We start from the raw sequence: 21,411 nt of genomic DNA on the forward strand, positions 1-21,411 counted from the left end.
ATTCCATACAGTCATTAAACTATTTAAAATTCTTTTATATTTCAGTTGGTGTTTTGGTTCGGTTTTTCAACTTTGGCGTAATCTGATATTGTTACATGGTCTGGCAGGCTGAGGGGCATACCCCAGCCTAGTGAGATCCTGTTAATGATTTCAGAGCCTAGGAACTTTCATAGTAATTATGCTAAGTGCAGTGAAGTTTTCAGCATGGATATAAGGCTTTTATTATCATGGATATGGGCGAAGTTAGTACTAAAAGTACAAAACTCGAAGAGGTAGATTTACCTCAAGATATGGACTTATTAAATAAATGGACGATTCCAAAAGTTAAATTAAAAACCATATATGAATATGGAATTTTTGATAAAATAAAACATAAACAAATTATTAAAATCACTGAGCAATCTCTTGCTTTAAATGCTGATGAAAGACTATTCAATTTCCTATGCTGATGAAGCAAAGGCAGGTCAATTTCTTACAATTAGAGCTGATGAGTATTAATATTCTTGATACCCTAAATTTTGTAAAGATCTAAGAAAAAATAAAAATAATTTCTTATCAATTGATTGTTGATATTTGTGATGATCACCCAAATGCTTTCTGGAACCGAAAGAAGCATGTTGTTTCTCTTCCTTATGAAGATGGTTTCAGTAAAGAAAAAATTCCTACAAAATTTTGACCCTGTCAAATGAATATAGAGTTAGCAGAATTCTGTAAAAAAGAAATTGATAGTCTGGTATAGACAGCATCTAGTTGTCCTGCCTGAAGCGGTCGGCCTAAATTATCTTTTCCTGGTTTATCATTAGTAGCATTAAAAATGGACTCGCGTTTATCATCGTCTAGAAATTATCCCACCAGCCTCGAAGCTGTCCAGTAAAGCCCGCAACAATCATTTTGCAAATTGTTGGGTCAGTACGATTGGCCAAGACAAATGATAATTATCAGAAGAATTATCTTTAGAAATACTAGCAGTATAAGAAGAAGTGTTTTGAGTAGCAAAATTAATGATTTTTTTCACTTAGTTTTTCATCTGTAACCTCTTTCAGTAATTCAAGGATATTATCAGCAGTAAGAGTTTGAATATTTAAATCAAGATATTCAAATTGCACTTGAAGTTTATACATTATTTTGTCACAATTACAAGTATCATTATCACAATCATTGCATTTATTAACCTAATCGGGTTCACTATCAGAATTAGGTAGTTCAAAATTATTTTCAGATGTTGAATCATAATCAGATTCAGAACCAGAAGTATATAATAAACCATAGACTTGGTCATGCACTTCCTCAGAAAGTCCTAAGGACTTGAGTTTTTGTAACTTACACTTTGGAGCTATATGACCATATTGGTTGCACCTATAGCACTTGAATTTTGCTAACTCTCTTTTGGATCTATTTTTCGTAAATCTGGTAGACTTACGATAGGATTTTCTTGTTTCACATTCTTCTTTGGTTCTATACCTAGAACGTTTCTTTCTATAGGATTTATCAGGCTTAGAATATCTTTGGGTTTTTCTTGCTACTAGTTTATCCATACCAAATTGTTCACAAAAATCTCCTAATTGGAATTTTTCTCTGAGTTTGTCAAGCTTAATCTGTCTGGCTAATTTTAGCTCGTTGCAAAGGCCTAAACCCTCTTGAGTACAAGATACAATAAGTTGATCATAAGTTTTTTCTGAATACTGGACCTCGCCATAAGATCCTCTAAGTGTTTTTCTAACTCTTTCAGCAAATAATGGGGGAAGACCATCAATGAATTTTGCTTTCCAATGGTCATACTTAATTTTGGATAAATCCATAACCCTACTAAGAAAGGTATCTTTATACCATCTAAATTCTCCTAAACGTTTGCATTTTAAACCATTAAGAAAAGTTCTAATGTTTTCATACTGATTGGTAAATCTACCTCCAAAATATTCAATAATTGTAAGCATAAGGGTATAGACAACATCTGGTCGTCCTACCCAAAGTGGTCGACCTAAATTGTCTTTTTCTAGTTTATCATTAGTGGCATTAAAAATAGTCTCGTGTTTATTATCGTCTAGGAAATTATTCCACCGGCCTTAAAGCTGGTCAGTAAAACCCGCAACAATTATTTTGCAAATTGTTGGGTCAGTACGATAGGCTCGATTCTCTGCTGATGCAGTGGCTGTAGCGATAGTAGCGTACATAGACATACGGTGGATAAGAATAGAGATTTTTCGATCTGATAATCCATGAATATTCCATTCATAAATAGCTTCTCCACTATAAGAAGTATTTGTTTTGATTCCAATCCCTTTCCTCTATCAAAAAATCTTGAGGAGTTGGACCAGGATAATACACAGTAGAAATACGGGGAATGTCAGCATATTTTTCCCCGGTTGCTTTCTAATCATACCTTTGAGCTTATTCAGCTCGAAAGAGATAGTATCTCCTACGTTTGGAGTAGATTCTATATTATCAGCAAAATTAGACTCGAGTTTTTGCACAAAATCATCAAATACATTATTAGGTTATATGTTTAAACGAGAGAATTTTTTATCTAAAAGTTTTTCTAATTGATCAAATTGAGAAATTTTTGCAAATCCTTCAATTTCAGGCGGTCTTTGAATACAAGGTTGCGATAAGATATATCCTTCTTCTTCTTTGGTTTCGAAAGTAGAAGGAATGTTAGAGGAATCCATTCGCTCACTAAGTTTTTTAACTAACTCAATTAATTTGTCAAGTTTTTTATCAAGAGAAGAAATATTTTCTCCCAAAACTTTAACATAAAGACTCAAATAATTATTTTGCGCGATAAGGTTATTTATTTCAGAAACAGTTATTTTTCCAACATCCTTATCAACAAACTTTTGAAAAGTAGAAAAAGTCATTCCAGTATTATTAGGTAATATAAAGGAAGATTGAGTAGGATACATTGCTTGAGTAATTGTACCATCAGAGTTTTGATATGATCTTTCAATAATTTTTATATAGGACGGCAAATATGCAGACATAAACCATGGCACAAAAAAGATAATTTTATTATATAGGGCACATATTTCGTAGAATTCTTCAGAGATATTTTGTAATTCATTAGGAGTATAGGCTTCAAAAAACCATGTCCTAAAGGTTTTTCATTATTTACAGAAAAATTCCTTTTGAATATATTTCCTTGCCTAAGAACCAGGACTAAAATCAATAAGTTGTGTCATCATAATTTAACAGAATTAATATCAAAATCCATCTCAAATGGGGTAGGATTTTCATTATCAAAATCTTGAACTATATTAGTTTTAGAGTTGATTTTAATCCGTTCTTCACCTTTAGGTGTAACATGCAAATCTGCAGTATTAATAGTATGAAAAGATGCAACACGATTCCTAGCTGGACCATAATCCAGTTCGATAGGAGAAATATGATGTATAGAAGGAAGTCTTTTTGGCAAAGAAAAAGAATTTCTATAAACTGGAGGATTATTATCAAATTGTAGACAAATTCGTCCATCAGAATTTTGAGTTACAAGAGTTAACTCTAAATTAGTCACATTCTCTGCCAACTGCTTTGGAGAAGTGACTGAATTTAAAATCCATATTTTTGGGAAATCAATCTCATCCCATCGAATAGGCCTTCGGGTAGTAACCCTGGATTTTATAAAGTTAGTTTCAATAAGCATAGTGCAATTAGAAGTATCATCAATCAATTTACATCGAGGATTTAAGGTTGATAATAAGCGATAATATATGCGGTAAGATAATCCTATAAGTTCAGATCTAGGCGCATAATCATAACCATGAGTTTTCACATTTAAGGTTAAAGCATGAAGAATATTTACATCAGTCAAAGATAATTACAAATTTAGCTGAGTATTAAAATATACAGGACCATGGGCAAGGGTAGATTCAATAGATCCCATTAAAGATTTTCTAAAGTTTAAATTTTAGCATCACGTAAAGTAGCTAAAAATGTTTTAAGGAGTCCTTTTAGCATTAAAGGTCTGAAAGCAATTTGAACCAGACCAATATGCATGTAATTATAATGGCGTCTAAAAATATCAATATCATGTTGATTGAGGAGTTGAATAGTCTGTTCATCAGCATTTAAAGCAAGAGATTACTCGGTGGTTTTAATAATTTGTTTATATTTTATTTTATCAAAAAATCTATATTCATATATGGTTTTTTATTCAACTTTTGGAATCGTCCATGTATTTAATAAATCCATATCTTGAGGTAAATCTACCTCTTCGAGTTTTGTACTTTTAGTAATAACTTCTCCCATATCCATGATAATAAAAGCCTTATATCTATGCTGAAAACTTCACCGCACTTAAAATAATTACTATGAAAGTTACTAGGCTCTAATACAATTAACAATTATCTTGGAGTATCCATGTACACCTAGGGTAGTGTCTCCCATCGGACTGTGCTTAAAATCTGCACTGAATGTCAGAACCAAAATGTTTTCATAAAAAGTTCGTGTTTTATATGATTCTCCTATGAAATAAACATTAGTAGTTAAGTATTTTTGGAGTAATCGCCATGCTTCTTCATAATTTTCTTGTCGAGGAATATGCGGATTTTCAATAAGTAGGATGAGTTCTCTAGCATCCAATTTCTCATATGTGGGTTTATTTTCAGAGTTTTCATGGACTAGAGATGCAAATGAATCTGCAGTTTTTTCCTGATCGGATATATAAGATTGAAGTTGTTTGTACAAAGGATGATCTTCTAGAATATCTTCCAGATGAATTGAGGAACCAATATTCTGAGTTTTTGATGATGATCCTTCCTAGAGAATTTTTGAATTGACCAAAGTTCTATTTCCGTGTTGTAATACCAGAAAATTAGAACTTGCAGAGCTATATACTGAATTATTTCTATTACCAAAATAAGTAGGGTTTGTTCGTCCTCCGTAATATGAAGAGTTTTGACTTCGTCCACCTCTGTCACGTCCTCTGGCTATTTGCCAGGGTGGATCCATGCTACATCAATAATCAGGATTTTAATTAGCATACCATAACATATATTCGAATAGATCTTCATAAAGTGTGTCCTTTGTGATAAGATCATTAATGACCTTCCGTAATATAAGCATGTGCATGTCCGCAATTAAAGGAGTTTCCTTTATAAAAGTGATTAAGAATTTTTTAGAGAAGAAGTGCAGAAAGAGCTTCATTATTTCTTTTAATCCTGTAAATATTAATCACTTAAGTCAACATCAAACCAATAAATATCATTATCAAGAAACTCGTCATGGGTTAAGGAATAATTCTTCTTCTATTATACCACGAACCAAATTTTCTAAGATAAGAAAATGAATATCTTCGTTTAAAGGAATGCATTTGATAATAGTAATTATAGTTTTCTCAAAGAGGAAGTACGTATAAAAATTCATGTTAATCGATTAAATATTCTCGAGATAAAAAATTTGGCAAAGAATTTTCACTACCCTTCTTATATTGTATTGTAAAATCAAAAGGGGCTAATTGAGCTTGCCATCTTGAAAATATTAATTTAGAGGCATCATGTTTAAATTCTTTGTTAAACATATATTTAACCGATTGAGCATCAGTTCTGACTATGCATTTTTTATCATACAAATCATCTTGAAATTTTAAAACACATTTTACAATATTTAGCATTTCATGGGCTACTGTAGCGTATTTTTTCTGGCTTTCGGTTCATTTACCAGAATAAAATTTAATCAAATATTCTGTTTTTTTATGGGGATTAACTTGTTTAACTAGTCCGCCATACCCCATATTCGAAGCATCAGTTTCAACAATCTTTAACCAGTTAGGATTTACAAGAGATGTACAAGGAAGAGATTGAACTCATTTTTTAATTAATTTTACCAAATCAGTATGGACTTGAGTCCAAGGCATTTTGTAATCCTTTTTCAGTCTATCATACAAAGGAGTTAAATCTCTAGACAGATTTTTATAAAAAAGAGAAATATAATTAAAAAGACTACCAAGGAATCTTTGCAGCTTTTTTTTATCAGTAATAATATCAGGAAATTTTTTAGCAAATTCTAAAGCTCTTTGTATAGCTCAATAGTACCTTGACAAATGTTGTGTCCTAAAAATCTAATATTTGTCAGGAATAAACTTATTTTTGATTTAGAGATGACCAAACCATTTTGTATAACAATTTGTTTAAACATATTCAAATGTTTAAAATGTGATTCAAGGTTTTTCAAAAATACTAAAATATCATCAATATAGATAATGATAAAATCCATATAGGGATTGAAAATATCATTCATAATTTTTTAAAATTCAGAAGGAGCATTTTCTAAGCCGAATGGCATAACATTCCATTCATACTATCCAAAGGGGACATTAAAAGCAGTTCTATAAGTATGTTCTTTATCAATTTGAATTTGCCAATAACTAGATTTTATATCAAATTTAGAAAATATGTTAGCATCATATAATCTAGAAAATAAGTCTTTTTTATTCGGTATAGGATACCTAATCCAATTTAAAACTTTATTCAGAGGTTTATAATTGATGACTAGTCGAGGCATACCCCATTCCTTTTCAGCAGCATTATTGACATAAAAAGCAGTACAAGACCAAGGGGACTTCGAAGGTTTTATAAGACCCTTTTGCAATAGACTGTCAACTTCTTTTTTACAGAATTTTACTAACTCTGTATTCATTTGACAAGGCCGAGATTTTGTGGGAATTTTTTCTTCTCTGAAATCATCTTCATAAGGAAGAGAAACAATATGCTTCTTTCGGTTCCAGAAAGCATTTGGGTGATCAGCACAAATATCAACAATCAATTGATTAGAAATTATTTTTTTTTCTTGGATCTTTACAGAATTTAATGTATCAAGAATATTAATACTCATCAGCTCTAATTGTAAGAAATTGGCCTGCCTTTGCTTCATACCAATAAGAGTATTTATATCTCTTGTTACAAGATTAGTAGCAAAAGGATAAGAGATTTGTTTATTTTTATAGGTAGCCTTAAAACCATTCGCATCGATATGTGAATAAGGATAAATAGCATTTATAAAAGGTGTTCCTAAAATAATAGGAGGATATAACTGAATTTTTACCAAAAAGAAGAAATGTGGAATGTAGACTTTATTTCGATATATATGAGTATACGGTAATTTATAGTTGATGTCAAGACTATAACCAGATACAGACTTAATTATGTGAGTAGTTTTTTCAAAATATCTGGTTGGAATTAAACCTTCTTGAATGCACCTGACATCAGCACCACTATCAATCATAGCAATATTAGTGATAGAAAAATCCCTATTAATCAGAATAGTGCAATTTATATACTATTTATGAGCAGTAACTAGTTGCATCATACCTAAGAAATAATCTCTTTTCAAATCATCTTTTAGACTAAGTTTATCTATTCATAATCTTTAGAGTTTTCAAATTCCTTTTCTTTTCCTTTTGAAGTAAAAGAAATAGTATTTTCAGGAATGTCAGAAATTTTTTCTTCAATTTTTAAAATCCTATGATCTGAGATCATCTGCTTTTGTTTTAAAGAACTAATCTCCTTCTTTAATTTTTCAACTTCTATTTTTAAATCATCAAAGGTAGTATCTCTACCTGGAGTTTGACTCAACACAAGACGTCGATTAACCTCAAAAAAAGAATAAGACAAATGATAATTATCAGAAGAATTATCTTTAGATATACTAGCAGTATTAGAAGAAGTGTTTTGAGTAGCAAAATTAATGATTTTTTCACTTAGTTTTTCATCTGTAACTTCTTTCAGTAATTCAAGGACATTATCAGCAGTAAGAGTTTGAATATTTAAATTAAGATCTTCAAATTGGGCTTGAAGTTTATACATCATTTTGCCACAATTACAAGTATCATTATCACAATCATTGCATTTATTAACCTGATCGACTTCACTACCAGAATTAGGTAGTTCAAAATCATTTTCAGATGGTGAATCATAATCAGATTCAGAACCAGAAGTATATAATAATTCTCAGAAAGTCCTAAGGACTTGATTTTTTGTAACTTACACTTTGGAGCTATATGACCATGTTGGTTGCACATATAGCACTTGAATTTTGCTAACTCTCTTTTGGATCTATTTTTCGTAAATCTGGTAGACTTACGATAGGATTTTCTTGTTTCACATTCTTCTTTGGTTCTATGCCTAGAATGTTTCTTTCTATAGGATTTATCAGGCTTAGAATATCTTTGGTTTTTTCTTGCTACTAGTTTATCCATACCAAATTGTTCACAAAAATCTCCTAATTGGAATTTTTCTCTGAGTTTGTCAAGCTTAATCTGTCTGGCTAATTTTAGCTCATTGCGAAGGGCTAAACTCTCTTGAGTACAAGCTACAATAAGTTGACCATAAGTTTTTTCTGAATACTGGACCTCGCCATAAGATCCTCTAAGTGTTTTTCTAACTCTTTCAGCAAATAAAAGGGGAAGATCATCAATGAATTTTGCTTTCCAATGGTCATACTTACTTTCGAGTAAATCCATAACCCTACTAAGAAAGGTATCTTTATACCATCTAAATTCTCCTAAATGTTTGCATTTTAAACCATTAAGATGAGTTCTAATATTTTCATACTGATTGGTAAATCTACCTCCAAAATGTTCAATAATTGTAAGCATCAGGGTATAGACAGCATCTGATCGTCCTGCCCGAAGCGGTTGGCCTAAATTGTCTTTTCCTGGTTTATCATTAGTGGCATTAAAAATAGCCTCGCGTTTATCATCGTCTAGGAAATTATCCCACCAACCTCGAAGCTGGCCAGTAAAGCTCGCAACAATTATTTTGCAAATTTTTAGGTTAGTATGATTGGCCCGATTCTCTGCTGATGCAGTGGCTGTGGTAATAGTAGAGTACTTAGACATACAGTGGATAAGAATAGAGATTTGTCGATCTGATAATCGATCAATATTCCATTCATAAATAGCTTCTCCACTATAAGAAGTATTTGTTTGATTCTAAATCCTTTCCTCTATCAGAACATCTTAAGGAGTTGGACGTGGATAATACGTAGTAGACATACGGGGAATGTCAGTATATTTTTTCTCGGTTTCTTTCTAATCATACCTTTGAGCTTATTTACCTCGGAAGAGATAGTATCTCCTACGTTTGGAGTAGATTCTATATTATCAGCAAAATTAGACTCGAGTTTTTGAAAAAAATCATCAGATACATAAATAGGTTGTATGTTTAAACGAGAGAATTTTTTATCTAAAAGTTTTTCTAATTGATCAAATTGAGAAATTCTTTCAAATCCTTCAATTTCAGGCAGTCTTTGAATACAAGGTTGCGATAAGATATATCCTTCTTCTTCTTTGGTTTCGAAAGTAGAAGGAATGTTAGAGGAATCCATTCGCTCACTAAGTTTTTTAACTAACTCAATTAATTTGTCAAGTTTTTTATCAAGAGAAGAAATATTTTCTCTCAAAACTTTAACATAAAGACTCAAATAATTATTTTGCGCGATAAGGTTATTTATTTCAGAAACAGTTATTTTTCCAACATCCTTATCAACAAACTTTTGAAAAGTAGAAAAAGTCATTCCAGTATTATTAGGTAATATAAAGGAAGATTGAGTAGGATACATTGCTTGAGTAATTGTACCATCAAAGTTTTGACAAAATCTTTCAATAATTTTTATATAGGACAGCAAATATGCAGACATAAACCATGGCACAAAAAAGATAATTTTGTTATGTAGGGCATATACTTCGTAGAATTCTTCAGAGATATTTTGTAATTCATTAGTACAGGTTTAAAAAATACATGTCCTAAAGGTTTTTCATTTTTTACAGAAAAATTCTTTTTGAATATATTTTCTTGCCTAATAACCAGGACTAAAATCAATAAGTTGTGTCATCATAAATAAATAGAATTACTATCAAAATCCATCTCAGATAGGGTAGGATTTTTATTATCAAAATCTTGAACTATATTAGTTTTAGAGTTGATTTTAATCCGTTCTACACCTTTAGGTGTAACATGAAAATCTGCCGAATTAATAGTATGCAAAGATGCAACACGATTCCTAGATGGACCATAATCCGGTTCGATAGGAGAAATATGATGTATAGAAGGAAGTCTTTTTGGTAAAGAAAAAGAATTTCTATAAACTGGAGGATTATTATCAAATTGCAGACCAATTCGTCCATCAGAATTTTGAGTTACATGAGATAACTCTGAATTAGTCACATCCTCCGCCAACTGCTTTGGAGAAGTGACTGAATTTAAAATCCATGTTTTTGAAAAATCAATTTCATCCCATCGAATAGGTCTTCGAGTAGTAACCCTGCATTTTATAAAGTTAGTTTCAATAAGCATAGTCCAATCAGAAGTATCATAATCAATTTACATCGAGGATTTAAGGTTGATAGTAAGCGATAATATATGCGGTAAGATAATCCTAAAAGTTCAGATCCAGGCGCATAATCATAACCATGAGTTTTCACATTTAAGGTTAAAGCATGAAGAATATTTACATCAGTCAAAGATAATTGCAAATATAGCTGAGTATTAAAATATACAGGACCATAGTCAAGGGTAGATTCAATAGATCCCATTAAAGATTTTCTAGAGTTTAAATTTCTAGCATCACGTAAAGAAGCTCAAAATGTTTCAGGGATTCCTTTTAGCGTTAAAGGTTTAAAAGCAATTCGAACCAGACCAATATGCATGTAATTATAATGGCGTTTAAAAATATCAATATCATGTTGATTAAGGAGTTGAATAGTCTGCTCATCAGCATTTAAAGCAAGAGATTGCTCAGTGGTTTTAATAATCTGTTTATGTTTTATTTTATCAAAAAATTCATATTCATATATGGTTTTTAATTCAACTTTTGGAATCGTCCATTTATTTAATAAATCCATATCTTAAGGTAAATCTACCTCTTCGAGTTTTGTACTTTTAGTACTAACTTCGTCCATATCCATGATAATAAAAGCCTTATATCTAGCTGAAAACTTCACCGCACTTAACATAATTACTATGAAAGTTTTTAGGCTCTGATACCATTAACAGAGGAGCTATTATAGTATAATATAATAATTTTCTTTTATTTTCTATTTCTATTTTATACTCCTTATCTTATCTTGTTACTACTACTACTACTACTACTACTACTACTACTACTATTATTATTATTATTATTATTCATTTTTTTTAGTATTACTATTACTACTACTACTACTATTATTATTATTATTACTATTATTACTATTACTTTATTACTACTATCAGAGATATTTCGGTAATTTTAGTCACCCCAACCTTCACTTATATATAGTAGTAAATAAAATGGTTACACATGCATATAGACAAACATCGATTCCCAAATATCTATTGCACCATAAAATTACCGAAATACCTTTGATAGTCATTTAATAAGGAACGAAAAAATATTTATAAAAAATTACTACCATGTATAATTCAATTACAAAGGTCTAAATAAAAATATTATTAAAATAATACATGAGGATAAAATTAATAAATATAAAAAAAATTAATATGCATGTGTAACCATTTTATTGCACCATAAAATAACTACAAAACTAATAAATATAAGAAAAAAGCAATATGCATGTGTAACCATTTTATCGTACCATAAAATTACCGAAATATCCTTGGGATGTAAAAAAATAAGTAATTTAATAAGGAACAAAAATCTATTTATAAAAAATTATTACCATGTATGATTCAATTACAAAGGTCTAAATCAAAATATTATTAAAATAATACATGAGGATAAAACTTATAAATATAAAAAAATAATATGCATGTCTAACCATTTTATTGCACCATAAAAATGAGGACAAAACTAATAAATATAAGGAAAAAGCAATATGGCTGTGTAACCATTTTATTGCACCATAAAATTACCGAAATATCCTTGGTGTTGAAATCTTGTTGTTTCTGCTATAAACATGCCGTTTCTAACTATTTGTTCTGCAATGTTGAAGGATAAAAAAACTTGTAAGATTTTGCATTATTTCATAACTATTTAGATTCACTAAAACTTTTACTTTGCGTGAGTACAAGTTACTGAAATTCTAATTAGATTATTTGTTTAGCTCATCAATTAAATTAGCTTAAAATTTGTAACTTAATCAATTGGGATGGCTTTATTTCATATCATATAGAATTTATTATGTCACCAACAGATAAAGACCATAAATGCAACGTTTACTAAAAATTTAGAAACAAGTCTTTTGGACTGTAAGTATATATTAAGTTATCAGTATATAATTATCATATTGGTTACATAAATTAACTATGTTAATGGAGAAGCCTTCTAATAATAGAAGCTTACCTTTGTCTCTCTTTTACTTCAATATTTAATAATAGTAGACTTTTCTTACTCTACACTATGTTTCAAATGTAATGCTTGGTTTTCCCTTCCTTTAGAGATATCCAAATAAAGTATCTACTTTTGCTATTTTGCATGCTATAAAAAAGATGACAGAAAGACTAAATATACATGCAATCACCCCTCAAAAACCTAACTGGATATGCAAGGTCCAAGTTGTAGACATGGGTAGATCAAGAGAAGGTATAAAATAAAAGATAAAGTATTTGAACATGATCTTTCAAGATGAACAGGTAACTTCTTATTTTTAAAATCAAGTCAAGTATTTATATTCCTTACTTCTACCTCTTATATTACTACTATTGAAAAAATTACCTTCAGAAAAATCAGGTAAAAGCAAGTATTTACAGTGATAAAATCCCCTTTTATCAAGATATGTTTCAGTTGTTTCACACATATTTGATAACGGGTGCACGCATACAACAACCAACTTAGAGATATGAAACACCATTGCATACATTCGACTGGATTATTGATAGAAAGACCATAGTGAATTCAATTGATAAAAATGACTCAGATGAAACAGAGCTACCACCATCTCGAATGGTCAATGCCACATCATTTCAAGATATCAACAACCAAGCCTCTCGAGCTTTAAAAGAATAACTTCAGAAAGCAGAATACAGTATGCTCATTTTATTCTTTCTATCATTAAATATCTACTTCAACACAAACTAACATATAGCTTTTTCCCAACAGATGTGTTAGTAATAGTTGTTAGCTGTTTTGCTCCAAAATATGTTACCAACATTCAAAAAAGATTATTGGAACTCCTTGTTATTGATACCGAGTAAGCATATTTGCCAAACTTACCACCATTTTTCTTAATTTACAAAAAAAGAATTATACAATATATTAATTACTGCAATATACTCAACAAACAACCTCTCATTGAAAAAGAAGGCAAGAAGTTGCTCCCACAGTTTCAACAACATCCATCATCTGTATCAGGCTTGTTGGAGTATCCAAGTACAATGGTAAAATAACGAACATGCAATAATTAATTTACTTATATCACCTTTTGCTTTCTCCTATAACATCATTGTTTTTGTTATAATTGTTGTAGGCATATCGTTGACCACAAAATTTAACACAACGATACAAATTATCCACCATATTTAGAATGCCTTCAACCGTACTCATAATATCAACATACTTTACCCTAATTTGTACTAATTTGTACATTATTATTGATATGCTAAAATCCATCAAACACCAACTAAAATAGGGTTGCAGAAAATGCTAAAATACTTAACTCTTTTGCTACGAGAAGCACATCTCAATCTGGATCTTTGGTCTCTGCTAGATGATGAGATAGTGTCAATTGCTGCCATTCAATCACAACAAGATGTTCGTACCATCTATATTCACCTAATTCATGACTTATGGTAAAATTTATCTTTCTCATGATCAATAACACTTTCTCCACTGGGTCGTGCTTTGACAATAGAGGCGCAAATAACTCTACCAAACTGCCTCAAATATTGCTATGTCTTAGGCTGCCCAAAGTGTCCCCAGGAAGTACGAAATATAGAGTAGAGAAAATTTCATTGTATGAAATGTCATGAGAAAAATGTCGAGTTCCAGGTACTTGGGTACTAATACTATACACACATACACCCACAATATCAATAACATATTTCTCTTTATTAATTAAAGTACTAATGTATACAACTTCAGCTGCAGATTCGATGTAAATCTAAAAATAACACTGGCTCAATAATTGAAACTATTAGTGGAAAAGAGTGACAAAAATTATTGTCTCTTACAGCATAACAGATTTACGAGCTTGCTTCAACTAAGGTAAAAAATTTAACCATCAAATATGCACATCAACATAATTATTCAACAAACATAAAAACTAGATATTTTTTCCACAGAATAAGTCTCAATCAATGCAACATGCTGAAATCAGCCGGAATTAGAATCTGTTCAGAATTCAAGTGAAAAAAGTAGCTTCCCGTACTGACCATACAATCTCTGGAAAAGTCTACATTTTAGCCTGTACTAAAAAAGAAAACATCATGCCCTCTCTTCCTGCACCATTCACATTTCATATCAAAGAAGGAAGCAAGAAATAAAAAAAGATTCCACTTCTTCTGCTGAACAAGCCGAACAACAAAGTGAACGCCAAAACATGCTCAAGATAAAACAGAAAATGGAGCCATCAACTCCAATGAAAGCAAAATAAATGTTACGTAAAAACTATTTTCTTATTCTCTCTCTCAAAATTTATAATATCTTCAATATAATTACTATAATATTTTATCACTACCTATATTACACCCTGTTTCATTCTTGTTAAATATATTTGTAGGTTGGTCTACTTTCTTTTTGCAGTTACTTTTGGATTTTGTGGAACAAAGAGGTTTGTAATTTTTGTGAAATATTGTTCTTCCTTATTTATACTACTATGAAGACTTTTGGAGAAAAAAAAACTACCAGCTTATTGCCTCTTTCATCTACCAAATGGCTCAATAGATCAGTCATCTCCTTAATATACATTCTAACATATTCCCTTTTTTAATTCATTGCTATTCCATATTGAAAGAATACAAATTACTAAACTATCTTTTTTTCAAACACATATTCAGATATTTGGAGGACTGGCTTACATCAGGCATTTGGAAAACTCAGAATGTTTTGGTAAAATATCTTTCAAGCTACTAAATTCATGTAGTAAATTATGATATTTTTTCCTTATTTCATTGTTTGTTTTAACAGGTGGAACTCTTATTTCATAGGTGGAACTCTTACTCACCAAGTAAAAATCTGTGATTTTAGAAACCAAAGATACTGGTAAGTGTAAATTAAAAAGTTTATTTCTATAGCTCTTCTCAGTTTACACCATTAATATTACTAACAGATTCACTTCTTTTCCTCAACCACATCCATAAGGGTTGTGCATTTGGTTAAGCTAACTAAAGTCTTGGTTTCTGCTTTCTGGTCACTTATGTAGTTAGCAATGAAGTGAATATCATTCAGTACAGGGTTTATCATTAGTTTATAAGATTAACTTCATCAAACCTTTCTTGATACTCATCAACATTGCCAGATATAAGCATTATCCCTCGTATAAACTGAAACATAGCTCATCTTTCCTCGGCTAAGGATCTGATAAATCTCAAAAAACTGCTCATACTTTCCAATCTTAGTTTTGAAGGGCTTATTTCGATTTTTAGATTGATTGAAGGTTGGTAAAGGAAAAAAAAAGGATTACATTTAGCTAAATAGTGTTTAGTACACAGGATTAGCAGCTTATGTAGTCAATGAAACAGTAGGTTTCACAAAGGAAAACTAGATATTATCATAGAAGACTGGATTCACAAAGTTGTTCCTCTCTCAATTCACTGAAAAAAGTTGGTCACTTTGAATCTCAAACAGCAGAAAGTAGAAAATTATTTGTGCAGTTCAATTAACTTCTTTTAGTTATGTTTTTATCGGAGAAGCTTGCTCTTCACATCATCATAAGTTCTCTGATTATTAGGAGATTTTATCTGGCGTAACTATTACTCTTAAACTATAGTGGCAATCTTCATGTGTGGTTATGTTGACTAATGTCAGGTCTCAATGGTAGTATTTATCAAAGTTTGGATTGAGGATTTTCCTTATTCATTTCATGGTAGGAGAAATAGAGAAGTTCTTTCCATGGAAATAGTGATATTAGATTTATGCATCTGAAAACATATGATTCTGTAAGGGCATATTAATTCTGGACATTAATAATATTAGGAATTCATGGTATGTCTGCATAGTTATATATAGTATTATATTTATCTGGATATATTTTGAATTTATGTAGCTTATCTGATGTTGTGTTGTTGTATTTTTCTGTGCAGCGACTATCTTTTCAAGCTTTTGCTTATTGGAGATTTTGGAATCGTCAAATCATGTCTCCTTCTTAGATTTACCATAAGTAGTTGCATAATTTAATTACATTTGCTTCTTCACTGAAATATGATGAGAAGACCCTTTCTTTGCCTCATCTAAGTTTCTCTTTTACTGGTACATCTCTTTCAGGGATTGAAAATGCTTGCATTATCTTTGATTCACTTTTCTTGTGAAGTTTTTTTTTTCTTTTTTTCGTCCTTGTACTGAAGGGCGGGATAACATGCTCTACCTCTGTAACTTGGTGATTTTTTTTATCTATAAAAGATAACCATTGGTGTAAGTTGTGGTCATTTCTTGCTGTCTCTCTCGGACCTCCTAATATATAAATGTATCCATGTTAGTATTTCCTCTTCAACTTTTGGGCTCACAGACAGTTTGTTTGTGATTAAGAAACCTTTTACTATTTCGTACTGATCTTTGATCTAAATATAAAATGATTTGCTGCAAATATATTGGTATTCCTTCCTTCATTCAATCATCTTTCAAGACATTCCAACATAAGGAATTTACCACTGAATTCTTTTATGACCTGCAAGTTGAAACTTCATTAACTTCTGCTCCTACTGAATGCAATGACTTTAATGTTACATCTCATGCACTTTTTATCCTGATTTTCTGATTTGAAGTTGTTACACTCTTAGTTTATATTACCTTTAGCTACCCAGCAAAAAGTGTAACATTCTGCATGGAAGAAAACAGGCTTTTCCTCATTATATTTCTTCTTTTCTGATTTTCAGGATGATTTATATCTTGAAAGTTACAAGAAAAATTTATTTTAATTTTGTTGTAGACTATAAGTTTTGGATCTACTATGGGCACTCTCTACCTCCCAAGGTAGGGATAAGGTCTGCGTATACTCTACCATCACTACATTCTACTCATAGGACTGCACAAGGTATGTTGTTGTAGTTTCAGGAAACATGCAGAGGTTAGTACTATGGGGATTCTCTAAGAAGGTAGTACAACAATAAAGGTTTAGTAGATGCTTAGGAAAGAAACTTACTCCTTCAAATAGTGGACAGAAATAACATTATCTCGCCGCAAGGTCTGTTTCAATAAGTAGAAACCCTTCAGGATTTAACAGTTGACAGCAGCTTGCATTTGTTGGACCTATGAAAAGAATAAAAAATTAGAAAAATAAAAATGTATCCTTGTGAAATTATTGAGGATAAACATAGAGCAACTTCAAATATGTCTATCATTACTTGTAGAAGAAAATAAATTCACTATATTGAAAAAACATGACATAATTGCAATGCAATGAACTTCAAATATGTCTATGATTTATGTGACTGATTTGAATCAGTGTGGAAATAGCATGTTTGTGTATATTTGATCCATCCATCTTACTTTATCACGTACTTGAATAATAGAATTGTCCAAAAAAAAAATTTATTTGATGTGATTTCATTTATTCCAATCTACCAACTGCTTTTTCTTTGAGGTTTTAATCAATTCACTTTTCTATCATTTTCTTATATTTTAACAATTCTATAAATGTTTTTTGCTTTTTTGATAATGGAATAGATGTATGTTGAAGGTGATGTTGCAACACAACACACAAAGAAGAAGATGTTTAAGAAGTTCAATTTACAAAAGCCAGTCTTACTTCTCCACTACTGCGTTGAAAAAAATGTTGTTTCTACAATCAACCAACAATGTACCATACTCTTGTGCCTAGAACATTCAAATTTGGCACTTTTTATACCAACAAATACTTTTATGTAGTACTTCCACAAGCTAACAACATAAAAATCTAATATTTGTTCCACATACTATGAAGCATAATTATTTTATGTACTATCATAATTTTACGCGTACAAACGTAATTTGATATTATGTACTATGCTCTTGTACCAATAACTTTCAGCTTTACCATTTTTCGTACCAATAAATGCTTATATAATATAAAGTATAACTATTTTATTTACTATCATGTTTTCGCCTGTGCGTGGCACGGGTTCGGGCCCACTAGTGTGTATATATATATATGCAATCAAATTTTGAAAAGTAGGTTTTTCCTTTAGCAAGGTTAATTAGATTGTTTTTATTTGGAATAAAATATCCATCAAAAACACAATTTTTATTTAGCTCTTTATAGTTAATAACCATTCGAGCTTTTCCTCTTTTTTTGTTCTGCATGATTTCTTACCATAAATGCAGGACTACTGTGAGGACTTGTACTTGCTCTTATTAATTTAAGATTAAGAAGTACTTGTATTTGAATTTTAAATTCAGTTTTATCTTCTTCATTATAAAGCATTGGTCTAACTCTTACTATGATACTAGGATCTTTAAGAATTAAAACTGCTTTTTCATGGTTGTTGTTCCATTTTTCTAATGGATTTTCTCCATAAGAAGCTTGTAAGTGTTGTTTTATCTTCTGTAACTGGAGACATTTACAAGATTAATTTTTTGGGGTATCTAAAAATTTCTTTTTAAAGATTCGATTTTCTTTTATCAAAATATAAGGATTATGTTTCCTTGGAATTTTTATGAATTGATTACATGGGGTTTTAAAACTAACCATATATATGATCTGATGATAATTTTGAAACTATTGTATAAAATCATTTCCTAATAGTAAATCAGTGTCAAGTTTGTCTTAATCAAAAACATGTTTTATAGAAACAATTTTAGGTCCTAAAATTATTTCTACGTTTTCTTTTTCATGTGTTAATTTTTTTTATTTCCTGTAATACCTATCAAGGTGATATTATTATTATTATTTGTATCCCACATTTTTATTAAAAATGATTTTGCCAAACTAGCTTCTGACCCATTATCTATTTGACATCAAGAAGTTAGTTTTGTTTCGTAGGTTATAAATTCTACGAATACTGATACTCTAAAAGAGGTTTCCTTTGGCATTTAGATTTTTGGAATAAAATAAGTTTTATCTCCCAAAGTTATTTGGATTCCTTCCTTTTGGATATTATATTGATCCAAACTATTTAGGAATATTCCTCCTAAGATTATATTATAATCATTTTCATGATTACTAATATAACAAGGAACTTCCATTCTGATTGTTTCAAGTTGTATTGGTAACTTTACCATTTTTGAACATTAATAGCTATTTCTTTCAAATGTTTTGTAAATGTATGACTTACCTTCATAGCTAATTAATCCGTCTAAGATACTTTTCTTGACGTGATTTGCTAATGATCCTGACTGTATTAGGATTATTTATTTGTTCCAGTCGCTTCCGTTAAAGAATCTTCCTGAAACTTCTGTAACATTGTTAGAATCCTTAATATTAAATCTTCTAGAATTATCTTTCCTTATGGAGTTTCTCCCATATTCTATTGAGTCTTTGAATTGAGGTAGAAGAACTTACTATTTCTATTGTTTTTCCCACATGAATTTCATATTCATTAGAAATATTTGGTTGTTGAGTTTCTCCTTCAACTATTCTAGCTATTCCTGTGCATTCTTGGCCAATTTCGATCAACTTTTGTTTTATAGACATTTTCATAATTTGAATTGGTAACCGTATATAGAGCTTGATAATATATGCTCATGATATGATTACCTGGTTTGAATAAATCCTTTCTTTTTACCTGAAAATGCAAACATAAAGCTTCATTAATATTTACATCTTTTACTTAAATACAATACCTAGGATAATAGGTGAATAATAATTTGGTACAAGTCAAATTTCCTTCAACAATTCCCAGGTTTCCTTCTCTAGTATTTATAAATCTTTCATCTGAAAGATTAATTACTATGGGATAGTCAATTCCTTCTTTAAAGGTAGATTTAACCATTACTTGGATTCCTCCCAGATGAACATAATTCATCTTTTTTTCGATTTCTTTCTGGAATTTTTCTTAGAATTTGGTCGATCATAGGCTTTGTAATAAGTTGAGCTTATGTCTTCCAGTAGTTTGAGTGAATTCAATTACTTTTTCAATCTCCTGATAATCATGATAAGAGATTTTATTTCTTGAAAAGGATCTTGGTAATCTATTAAATATACTATCTTCTGTTCGAAGATTGAATTTTAATACTTGAATTTTTCTTAATAATTCTCCATCGAACGTTGCTTTCAATGCATATCCTCGCTGGTCTTCTTTAGTTTCTATAACCTGAGTATTTTCTTCTATATTTTCAATTTCTTGATTCATTCTTCTAAATCAGTAGTACTAGATTCTGAAAATTCTTTATAGAGTTCTTCGTAAAAATCTTCACTTTTTATAAATGAGATTGACTCTAAGTCTGATTCTATTTCCTCTCTATCTATTTAAGATATTTTTACTCTTTTCTTGTTGCATTGATAAATTTTGTGGCCTTCTTCTCCATAATTATAGCATTTACATTTATCTGTGGTAGGTTTTCTTCTGAAATTTCTTTGTTTTTTGAAGTATTTTTTCCTAGATATATAATTTTTCTTGGAAATATTTTTCCTTTTAAGTAATCCTTTGGTTTTTCTTTTTCTTTTTGAAGGATTTTCATAACAGCCCCACTGAGATGCTGCTTATGTGTCTTTACAGTAAATTTGTGTGCCTATTCTATTGGCTTTTCTTTGCATGTTATGTAACATACAAAGTTGACTAAGCCTTTAGTTAAGGAAGGTAATTCTTCTTCCCAGAGAATCCTGCGTTTGATCTTCCTTCGCATATTCATCTCTAAAATAGCTAACCCAATATCCTGGTAGCATTTGATAATACTTTTCCGTGTATGGAGTTAAGTTCTTACTACTATCAAATAATTGGTAGCAGTATATTTTAAACTCACAAGTATATTCTTGGATGTACTTCATTTTACAAAATTGCAGGTTTTCTAGCCATTCTGCCACTAGTAGCCCTTGTTTTTCTTTTCCTTTAGAAATGTCTTCTTGGCTTCCTAAAAATTCTGCTTCTATATTCCTCATTAGGTGATCTATTCCTGCTCGAGTTGATTTATCAAAATCTGCTATGACTTCTAGTCTAAATACATTTTCAGCTTCTTCTGAAACTCTTCTGAACCAATTGTCTACCTTTCCAGTGAAGATATTTGTAGAAATTAAATATTTTTCATTACTAGTATAATTATTTCCTTTCCCTAGTATAAAAAATAGTTCTAAGTTTTTTGCCCATGAGTGTAGAAATTCTCCTGGCTCTCCTTTACAGCCCAGTTCTAGAAACTGGGTAGATCCAGCGTCTCCTACTGGGAGTCTATTTGACATGAATTTAGCCTTAAAATTTA

The sequence above is a fragment of the Capsicum annuum genome, chromosome 3 (genome assembly GCF_002878395.1).
Source record: "Capsicum annuum cultivar UCD-10X-F1 chromosome 3, UCD10Xv1.1, whole genome shotgun sequence".
Taxonomy (NCBI): domain Eukaryota; kingdom Viridiplantae; phylum Streptophyta; class Magnoliopsida; order Solanales; family Solanaceae; genus Capsicum; species Capsicum annuum.